This window comes from Cannabis sativa, chromosome 8 (assembly GCF_029168945.1).
Source record: "Cannabis sativa cultivar Pink pepper isolate KNU-18-1 chromosome 8, ASM2916894v1, whole genome shotgun sequence".
Classification (NCBI taxonomy): Eukaryota; Viridiplantae; Streptophyta; class Magnoliopsida; order Rosales; family Cannabaceae; genus Cannabis; species Cannabis sativa.
Genome location: NC_083608.1, coordinates 29,359,032 through 29,371,578, shown reverse-complemented (window position 1 = coordinate 29,371,578; position 12,547 = coordinate 29,359,032).

Below are 12,547 nucleotides of genomic sequence, written 5' to 3'. Positions count from 1 at the left end.
TCTTTTCGAATATTAACTTAAAATGAAATATTTTTAAATTAAGTGGTTACAACTTAATTTTTGATATTTAATTAAATTTAAATTTGAAAATATTTAAGTTCTAGATTTTTTCTAATACAACTTAAATTAGATATTTTTTCAAATTTTGTGGAAAAGATACTTAGTCAAATAAGATATTTTCTAGATAGTTATTTCTAGACTACTTATTATTTCTAATATTAAATAGGAAAATATTATACATTGTCAAATTAATTATTTGAATAATTAATTTTGGTACAATTTATTTTAAGTATATTTTTTCCTAGTATTAAACTAGAGATTAATAATTAAGTATTCTCTACACTTAATTATTTATTTCTTGAATTTAATACATTTAATTAATTTGAAAATTAAATATCTAAGTTGATTTTCATCATGATACTTAAATATTTCTTTTTCATGACACTTAATTAAATAGAAAATTATTTTTAGTTGAAATTTATTTTTTCAACTAAATTTAAATAATTTTCAAAATATATTTTTTCTTTATTTTATTAATCAAATTTCGAAATTGCATTTCTGAAATGCTAGAATTTCGAATTTTATTTGAAAAATAGATTAAAGTTGTAAATTATTTATTTTAATTTTGGACCAACTTAAATCAATGATTTTTTCATTTAATGATTAATTAAAATAAATGAAGTAAAATATATTTTTCTTTATTTTATTAATCAATTTTCGAAATTGCATTTCATAATGCAAGATGATTTTGAATTTATCTTGAAAAATAGATTAAGTTGTAAATTAATTATTTATTTTAATTAATTCTTGGATCAACTTAAATCAATGATTTTTTTCATTTATTGATTAATTTAAAATAAATTGAATTAAAGTATATTATTAGAAATTGAATTAATTAGTCAAAGGAAAATCTAGATAGATGATATTTTTGCTTGAAGTATTTTTCTAGTGTATTTAATTAAATAGAAAATTAATATCTAAGTTGATTTTCATCATCATACTTAAATATTTGAAATTTTCTTATATATTTAATTAAATAGGAAAATTATATTTTTTGTTGTAAATTAATTTTATTAATTAATTTTGGGCCAACATTAAATTAGAATAATTTTTCCAGGATTAATTTTTTATTTTAACATGCATTTTCGAAAATTGTGTCCTTGAATACTTTAATTTTTCGAAATGCAATATATATTTATAGAAATTAAATTTGAGTTGTAAATTAATTTAAATTAATTTTGTAACAACTTAAATTGAATACTTTTCTAAATATTTATTGGAAATTATTACTAAGATGGAAATAATTCATGTTATTTTCATATCCATCTAAGTAAAATTTATAAATATTAAATTAAAATTTATATTTAGAATTTTTCATTCTAAATTGGAAATTTAATTAATAAATATATATATTTAAAATAAATAGATTAAATAAAGAGAATCAAAGAAAATACAACTCTCTTTAAATAATGAGATTTATTATTAAGATATTCGATCTCCTCCATTGTGGGTTTTACACCGTGTTTGTTTTAGTGAGTAATCCTCCCTAATGGAGGAACGTTCATTAGCAATTTCGTACCGTTTAATCTCGAATGATAAGTAGTTTGTAAGTGTGTTGTATGGTATGGATCACCCTAATGGTGGCGACCATACTTGACTTGCAAATTATGAAACAATGGTGGAAGCTCATAAGATAGAATTGCCTTGACTCTCGCCTAAACGGGACAACGCTGAATTCCAATCTTGATCGAATGAAAGGTTGCTAGAATGTTTAACATTTTAGATGAGCTGACAACTCTATTCAATGGATGGTAGCTTTGACTCTCGCCTAAACGGGACACTGATATCAGTTTGTTGAAAACCTTGGAAATTATTTAGGATTGTAAGTTTTAGTATTTTCATTTGTCATTCCTACTTGCTATATGTTTAATAATTTCTGAATTGTGTATGAATTTATATTGAACCATGTTATTTTTTGTTATTAAGTTGTAGTTTAATTTCGAATCTTCATTGTTGGTCTAACTTGGCTTGTTTATCTAATGAGATAAATTCCTAGTGGATTTTCACCATTAGACATACATAATAGTGTTAGATCTCGAAAGATAAATATTGTATATGCGACATCTAGCTGTTCATCAATTGATGACACCTTAGACTAGTATTTTTACGATATGAAACAAGAAGATTGTATAAATAAGATTACTTTGACATTCTCTAATCGAAGCATCGTTGGATTCTTATTTATAAACGAAATTATCCTAATTCCTCTTAGCTTATTCATTTCGAATTAGTTCAGAATATATCATTGGATGAATGGTCTATAAATCATTTCATGTCACTCTATATTTTCTCTTAAGAAATTAAATGACGCATATGATTATAATCCCGAAATTCTATTCCCAATTGATATAAATCCTCAATCTTAGAAATCTCCTACTTGTATGGGCAAATCTAACTTAGAGTTAAATTAGTAGTGGTGGTCCAAGATAGAATTACTCATTATATTTGGTATAAATTTAAGTCTTTGACTTTAATTTTAGATTCCAAATAGAAATTTTCTTATATTTCTAATTCCAGAATACAATACAGTTACACTTTCTCAAGTGTTTAATATCCATCTTCTATTAATGGATTAAAACTGTATGGAATATAAGTTAGGTATTCTGTGACCAGGATCCACTTGCAGTATTCTAAGAACTCTTTAATGTAACTAAACCTATGTCATCAAAAGACACTACCACATTTTTTTTTCTCTATGGCATTTGTATCGTGTTCATAGTGGATTTGATAAGATCAATCTCTGCAAAGAGTTAATATGCCTATATCCACTGAAAGTAGTTCATCTCATTCGCAGATGGATGTACATTCAGGGGTGGATATGAGTTTTTCGTTGTATTCTTAAAACGATAACTCTAGATTATACCTTTTATTTAGCAAGAAATTTGAAATGTTTAAATATTTCATTAATTTCTAGCAATGGCTAAAACCATTAAGGTAAGTGGTTAAAGATCTTGCGAACTGATAGGGGTGGAGAAATAGTTAGTAGATATGCAGTTCAAAGATCATTAATTTGATTTTTGAATTATATCCAAACTTACCTCCCCAGAAATTTCGAGTTGCATGTTGATGATTAGTTACTAGTCGTTGCCTAATTCCTTCTATGGTAATACAATTTCAGAATGATGTAATGGTTGTATACTTAATGTAAATCATTACTAGATTCATGGATGACCTAATCAAAATCTTAAGAAAAGCTAGAACTGTTAACCATGGTTTGTTAGCTATTCTAAGTGATTAGGGGTGGACCATCCCATTGTCAATAGATAAGAAAGTGTTTGTTCAAACAAATACTACTTTTCTAAGATAATGACTAAGTCTCAAAACAAGTAGCAAATAAAGGAGATATTTTTCTTGATTCCAAAAGTGTTCTATCATCTTATATGACATATGATGATCCCACTACCTCTGTTGTCTTGTCACAACCGAAGAGATCAATACCATTTAATTTTCTTCGACATAATTCACGGTACCTTGTCGTAGTGGGAGAGTTTCTAGGAACTCGCCTTCTTATGACTTGGAAGACACTAGTGATTAAAATCCATTGTGAGTTTAAACAAGTAATGGATTGTCAAGATAAGAAACTAAGAAGAAAGCCAAAAGAACTATGGTTTAATCCATTCACATGGAATAACCTTAAGTTTTCTATTACAAGGACATAAAAGGAAATTTTCGTTTATAAGTCCATTCAATGGACTTAACAAAACTTCTTGTTCCTAGTATTATAGGTTTGAGTTTATCTAAACCTGTAGCTTGTGGTATACCTGGTAATTACTTACTCTAATGCAAGCAACTTACTTTAGTAAGATGCTAAAGCATTTTCTTTCTAATGGCAATCTATAGAAGCTTCACAACTTCTTAGGTATAGATTTTATTTATCTAAGGAAAAGTCTTAACTATTCCAGAAAAGATAAAGCCATGAAAGAATTTCTTATATCAACAGTGAGAGGTCTTAGATATGCTTTTGTATGCCTTAGACCAGACACCAGCTGTTGAGTGGGAGTAATGAGTAGGTATCAGATTAATCCAGGAGAAGAACATTGGAAGAAAATCAAGTAAATCCTAAGATTAAGAAGAGGAACTATATGTTAGTCTATAAGGGTGTGTTTAAAACTCTTAGACTACACAATATCAGATTTCGAAATTTGCCTTTGTGCTAGTAAATCTTTCTGATAAGATGGTGATTACTCTGGGGGTGGAATAGTGATTTTGGAGAAGTGTAAAAACCTATCTGAAGTCTCTAGCTCTACCAGATAGGGACTGAATGTTAAAGTTGCAGGAAAGGTACTTATTCAGTCTAAGGAAAGTTCTATACATTTTTGGCACCATTCCAAATTGCCTAAACTACTAGTGTTATTTCCTGATTAACCAAAAGTAGTTGCCAAAGATATAGAATCCAGAATCCCAAGAGAGTAGACATATAGAGAGGAATTTCACATTATCAATGATTTTGTGATTAAAGGAAGAGTAATGGTGGAGAAAAGGTTGTGTTTAATTCAACCTTTCAGATCCTATTACGAGGAGTTTACTACTACTACACTTGATTTGTATATCAAGGTGTTGAGATTATTTGAAACGCACTTTTTTGTTTTATATTAGTGCAAGTGGGAGTTTGTTGGGTTTTATGCCCTAAATAAAACTCATTTCAATATAATCAGATTTACTTATTAATATAGAACAGAAATAACATTTAATGTTGCATGGTTCACATGATTTATTTTATGATTATATGTACATAATGTATGAATTCATCTGAAACCCTTTTCACATACTTGATCCTGTTTATTGTGCTGTCAACACATTGGAAAGTAAACATAACTATGTGAATAAAGTTTCCTAGATTTATCAGACATAGGGTTTTACTGATATGATAATCTACAACAGAGTTTACTTGCATTTGGAGAAGTGCTATGTTCTTTCCAGAGCATTGGTTAAAGTAAAGCTCAGGTTGGATGCATGGAGTATGCATCGGAAGGGACCGATATTGAACTTTGACTTAGATTTATTAAACTTACCGTAATATCTATTCAAGTCAATATCGCCTAGTTGATCCTAGATCAAATGATCTTAATCCTGATATGATTAGGCTCAATCTCGAGAGGCTATTCGTGTTCTTTGATTTGTTAGTTAAGCCAACTTTTAGGTCAGGGTGATACGTACATTTTGGGAGCACAGTAGTGCAATTGAGTGTGAGCGCTATCATAAACATGGAATCTATAGCTTCTATCTGGCGAATAGTAAGCAAAGGATGATCTCCTTCGAGCTTGACCAAACGAACATAAATGGTGGAGTACTCATTTCACATAAGCTGAAATATCATTTATACGGGGTCAAGTATTTTAAGGAATAAATACATTGTAGGGTGTAACGGTAATTTAATCCCTTTACAGTGTAGATCATTCATATAGAGGATCAGTGATCACATTAGGATTATAACAATGGATAACTAATGATGTGTCTATATGGTGGAACATATAGAGCATTCTATATAACTGAGAGTGCAATTCTAAGTTCTATGCGTGGATTCAATGAAGAATTAATAAGTTAGTGAATTTTAGTGCTAAATTCTTGATCTACTTATTAGAAGCTCGGTTATATAGACCCATGGTCCCCGCACTAGTTGAGATAATATTGCTTGTAAGACTCATATAATTGGTTTTGATTAATCAATTATAATTCTCAAATTAGACTATGTTTATTTGTGAAATTTTCACTAAGTAAGGGTGAAATTGTAAAGAAAGAGTTTTAGGGGCATATTTGTTAATTATGATACTTTGTATGGTTCAATTAATAAATATGATAAATGACAATATTATTTAATAATTATTTATAGTTATTAAATAGTTAGAATTGGCATTTAAATGGTTGAATTAGAAAATTGGCGTTTTTGAGAAAATCAGATGCAGAAAAGGTAAAACTGCAAAATTGCAAAAAGTGAGGCCCAAATCCACTAAGCATGGCCGGCCACTTTTGTAGGCAATTTAAACTGATATTTTCATTATTTTAATGCCAAATAATTCAAACCTAACCCTAGTGGAATGCTATAAATAGATAGTGAAGGCTTCAGGAAAATAACACTTCTGAATCAGAAAAACCTGAGCCTTCTCTCTCTTCCTTGGCCGCCACCCTCTCTCTCTCTTCTTCCTTCATATTTCGAACTTACCCTAGTGATTAGAGTAGTGTCCACACACAGCAAGTAATACCTCAATCATAGTGAGGAAGATTGTGAAGAAAGATCATCAGCAAATGAGGTTTCAACATCAAAGATTCAGAGAAAGAGATCCAGGTTCAGATATTGATAATGCTCTGCTACAGAAAGGAATCAAGGGCTAGATATCTGAACGGAAGGAGTCATTATATTCTTCTGCACCCAATGTAAGATTTCCTAAACTTTATATGTGTTTATTTCATCATTTTAGAAAGCTCATATTTAGGGTGTTAATCAACATACTTGTGAGTAGATCTAAGATCTTGGTAAAATAATTTCCAACAAGCGCTCCCATTCAATTGTACTAACATGTTTCCAAAATGTACGTATCACCCTGACCAAAAAGTAGGCTTAACTAACAAATCAAACAACATGAATAACACTCGTGAGATTGAACCTAAGCATGTCAGGATTAAGATCTTTTGATCTAAGATCAACCAGTGATATTGACTTAGAAAGATACAACGGTAAGATTATAATATCTTTGCCAAGATCAATATCGGTCCCAGTCCAATGTATACTCCATACATCCGATACTGGTAAACTTTGTCAATGCCCTAGAAAGGACATAACATTTATCCAAGGTGTAAGTATACCTATCGCTGATTATCATGCCAGTCTAAATCCAATGAACTGACAAATCAGGGAATTAAACTTTTTGAACATATATAATCATGATTATATTCCATTGTGCTGACAACACTATAATCATGAACAAATACTTATGTTCTAGACTTAATAGAATCTATACATTAAATATAATCATGAAATAAATCATGTGTACCATGCAACATAAAATACGATTTTTGATCTTTATTAATTAGTAAATCTGATTATATTGAAATGAGTTTTATTTAGGGCACAAAACCCAACATAAATACCCTAAAATAAAATTTATATTTTGGCTCTAAAACATATACCATATATAGAACTTATCACAAGCTTTGAAACGATATATAGAACATCTTAAACGGACACCCGAGTGACAAGTTATGGCCAAAATATAATTTTCGATCGTGCTGACAAATACCAAAAATGACAAACCATTTGGTAAAACGATTAACCTTTTCCTCGTGTTTCCTGGAATATAATGGTTAACCGTTTATCCCAAACGGTGGACCATTTTGTTGCAGGAAATATGAACCCTAATTTTATTCCTCTCGACACTCCACCGAAACTTATCAAAATCATTCTAAACTTCACAAGACACATATATATATTATCCATACAATATAGTTTCAACATAGCAGAAATAAAAAATGAGTACTTAAACAAAAAGCACCATAAAAGCTCGAGGTTTGAGTTTTAAAAGCTCAAACTCAGTTTCTACTTCAAATTACCTCAAATCCAGCAAGTATGCACTAAAATCAGTCTCGTAGCAGCCCAGAAACAAAGCCACGAGATCATAGATTCCACAAACGTTCTAAAACACTAAGTCAACATATAAAATTTAAATTTTCAATTTAAAAAGAGAACCAATTCTTACCTCAAGTTCTTCATCTTTAATGATTCACTACCTAGCTGCTAACAGGGCTAGAAACACTAGGTTTGGCTAAGAAATTCAAAGAAAATTGGTGATGGTAATGGGAGGTTTTGTCGCATGAAGAGCAAGGGAGAGGGTTTCGTTTCTTTTTTTTTTTGTTTTTTTTTTCAAACCTTTAATATATATAAGATTGATTAATAATAATATTAAAATTTTATTAATAAAAGTTTTTTTGACATTTTTTAGCCACTAAAAAATTTCTAAACCTTAGGATATTTAGTCAACCCCGAGTATCCTAAAATACGTTGGCAATTCTATAATCAACTAATCTCAGTAATCCTAACAATATTACTAACTAAAGTTGTTGTGATATTTTTGATCTCTGATCGGGTCTCGAGGGTCGCGCGAACCTAAAAATATTTTTATTTCACAAATAGCTTACAATATATTCACATATTCCAAATAAATTTCCATAATTAATAAATTATGCTTATTTATCCACTTATGGTAAAATTTATAATTTATACTAAATTAGGCTAGCAGGATCATAATCCTACTCCTTACTACCTAATTAACCCATAATATATAATAAACCCTAATTATTCATAATTAGGTTTTTGGGATGTTACAACTATCCTCTCCTTATAGAAATTTTGTCTTCTAAATTTACCTGAACTATTTGGGTTACTGCTCCCGTATTTACGACTCCAACTCTTAAGTTACTTCTTCTATTTTGCCATTTTTCTACAACACTTTAACTAGTGGAATTGCCTTATTCCAAAGTACTTTCTCGTTCCAGTTCAAAATCTGGACGGGCTATTCCCCATATAATAAATCAAAATCATCATTGCGTAGAATATGGGTCAGATTTGATGCATACTTTCTCATCATGGAGATATGAAACACATTATACACTCCAGACAACACAGAAGTTAAAGCTAGCCTACTTACTTTAGTATCAAAACCTTCTTTCAGGTTACCCATCCTTCAAGAATACACATTGTACTATTTTTCCTTTAATCTCCATGGTTCTCAATAACCTTCTTTAACTTTTAATATCATAGACAAAGATATCAACTTTGGGATTTCACAAGATTTAACTATTCCTTCGTATGAACTCCATATCTTCATTTACTGTATAAATTGTTTGCATTGATAGAAAGCATATTAACTTGGCATGTCCAATTACTACTACTCGGTCAAAATCATAAGATCCCACAGTACATAATCCATAATTAAGTCTTTCTATCTTCTTATGGGATCTCTTAAGCTGATGTAATTTTACTAGTTGCTGATGTACTGATTTACTTATTAACAAGTTGAATGTTCGCTTCTGATAGATATCCAATTATAGCATTCCTTACTTCCCTCCACAAATATACACTCATCTCAATGCCTTGTAAATCTCTACTTATTAACACATTCCTTCCTCTTGATAATTTCTGGAACGACTGCTGATCCTGCATTCTAATACTAATCTTTCAAGCGTACTTTGTCCTCACTCGTACACTTTCCAATATGACTTCCCAAAATATTTCTCATCTTGAGATTACTCCAAGTTAAGTATGTTTAACTCTAAGGTAAGTTATGGTGGGTTATCGAAAAGTAGATGTGTTCTTGTCATTCCTAATTGTATTTCCTACTTTCATCCCTTCATTAGTTATATCTAATTTCCATCATTCCTTTTTTTCACCTCTTACAATTCCTTATCTGTATTATTTACTTAAACTTGAGGAGTCCCTATCTTGACATCAATTCGAACCTTGTTCATTTTAACTAATTTCAAACTGTATCGATTTTTCTTGAATTGACACAACTTTTAAATATTTTAATCATTTTTTACACATAATAACTGCTATAAAGTTAACTGATTCAATGCATATGATAAAAGCAATACTACTCGTACCGAGTACCCATAGCTAAACTGGGAGTATTCATTTCCTGATTCCTCAACTAACAATAATTAATCAAAGATCATACCTTGATCCTGAGATCCCATTCTTTCTTTAGTAAGGATCTTAATAATCTTCCCAAACATATCCAGAAATATACACACCTTAAGTACATTCTCAATTTTACTGACAATTCTTTGGTATGAATTGTTGGAAATATCTTACCAGGATCTAGATATACTACCATGTATGTTTCATTAACATCTTAATATGAATTCTAAAACAATGAAATAAACACATATAAAGTTTAGGAAACCTTACATTGGGTGCAGCGGAATATAATGACTCCTTCCGTTCAGATCTCTAGCCCTTGATTCCTTTCTGTAGCAGAGCATCACCAAGATCTGAACCTGGATCTATTTCTCTCCTTCCTTGATGCTGATTCTCCTTCTTGTTGATTGGATTCTTCACAATCTTCCACACTATGATTGAGATACCACTTGATGTGTGTGGGCACTCACTCATTCACTCAAGGTTTGAAATTATTGAAGAAGAAAAGAGAGGTATTGGTTTTGGCTATAGAGAAAAGAATAGGAGGCTCAACTTTCTGAAGACAAGGAATTTCATTTGACAGAGTTAAGTGTGAATGTGAGCCACCACTATCTATTTATAGGTAACCACCTAGGTTTAGGTTAGAATTATTTGGCATTAAAATAATAGAAAAATAAATAGTAAAATTCTACAAGTGTGGCCGGCCATAGGATAGTGGATTGGGCCCACTTTGCAATTTTACCATTTTGTCATTTTTCCATCCCATTTTCTCAAAAACGCCAATTTTCCAATTTAACCACTTAAATGCCAATTCCAACTATTTAATAACTAAAAATTAATTATTAAATAATATTGCCATTTAATATATTTATTAATTAGACATATAAAGTCTCTTAATTAATAAATAAAACCTAATATCTCTTTTCTTCACAATTTTGCCCTTGCTTAGTGAAAAATTCATAAACTAGACATAGTCTAATTTTAGAATTATAATTGATTAATTAAAATCAATTAACTGAGTCTTACAAGCAGTATGGTCTCAACTAGTATGGGGACCATGGGCTTATATAACTAAGCTTCCAATAAGCCGAACTGAATTTACCAAGTAAATTCCATAACTTATTAATTCCTTATTAAATCCACTCTTAGAACTTGCAATTGCACTCTCAATTATATAGAACGCTCTATATGTTCCACGATATAAATACGCTATTAATTATCCAGTGTTATAATCCTAATTTGATCAATGATCCTCTAATAGATGATCTACATAATATAGGGATTAAATTACCGTTACACCCTTCAATGTATTTTATCCTTAAAACACTTAGCTCCGTATAAATGATATTTCAGCAAAGTGAAATGAGTACTCAACCATTTATCTCTGTAGCCAAGCTCGAAGGAGATCATCGTTTCACTTCTAAATACCTATAGAAGTTATAGATTCCATATCTATGTTAACGCTCCCACTCAATTATACTATCATGTTCCCAAAATGTACGTATCACCCTGACCGAAAAGTAGGCTTAACTAACGAATCAAAGAACATGTATAATACTCTTGAGATTGAACCTAACCATATCAGGATTAAGATAATTTGATCTAGGATCAACTAGGTGATATTGAATTGAATAGATATTATGGTAAATTTTAACATATCTAATCAAAGTTCAATATCGGTCCCTTCCAATGTATACTCCATACATCCGATACTCGTAAACTTTGCCAATGCCCTGGAAAGGACATAACACTTATCCAAGGTGTAAGCATACCTATCGCTGATTACCATGCCAGTCTAAATCCAGTGAACTGACAAATCAGAGAATTAAACTTTCGAACATATTATCAAGATTATATTTCACTGTGCTGACGACACTATAATCATTGAAAAATCCATATGTTCTGGACTTAATAGAATTTATACATTATATATAATCATGAAATAAATCATGTGAACCATGCAACATAAAATATTATTTCTGATATTTATTAGTAAATGTGATTATATTGAAATGGGTTTTATTTAGGGCACAAAACCCAACAAACTCCCACTTGCACTAATATAAAATAAAAAGTGCATTTCAAATAATCTCAAAACCTTGATATTCAAATCAAGTGTAGTAGTAGTATACTCCTCGTAATAGGATATGACAGGTTGAATTAAACACAACCTTTCCTCCACCATTACATTTCCTTAATCACAAAATCTTTGATATTGTGAAATTCCTCTCTATATGTCTACTCTCTTGGGATACTGGATTCTATACTTTTGGAAACTACCTTTTGTGTTAGTCAGGAAGTAACACTAGTTGTTAATAAATGTTGGAACAGTGCCAAAAATGTATAGAACTTTCCTTAGACTGAATAAGTACTTTTCCTGCAACTTTAGCATTCAGTCTCTCTCTGGTAGACTTAGAGACTTCAGTTTGGTTTTTACACTTCTCCAAAATCACTACTCCACCCCCAGAGTAATCACCATCTCATCAGCAGACCCCTTCTAGAACTAAGGCAAGCCTAGAAATCTGATTTGGTGTAGTCTAAGAGTATTAAATAGACCATTATCGACTAACATATAGTTCATATTCTTAATCTTAAGATTTACTTGATTGTCTTCCAATGTTCCTTTCCTGGATTAATCTGATACCTACTCATTACTCCCACTCAACAGCAGGTGTCTGGTCTAAGGCATACTAAAGCATGTCTGAGACCTCTCACTGTTGATTTAAGGAATGGCTTTATCTTTTCTGGAATAGTTGAGACTTTTCCTTAGATAAAAACAATCTATGTCTAGAAGTTGAGAAGCTTCTATAGATTGCCATTAGAAAAGAAAATGTTTCAGCATCTTACTAAAGTAAG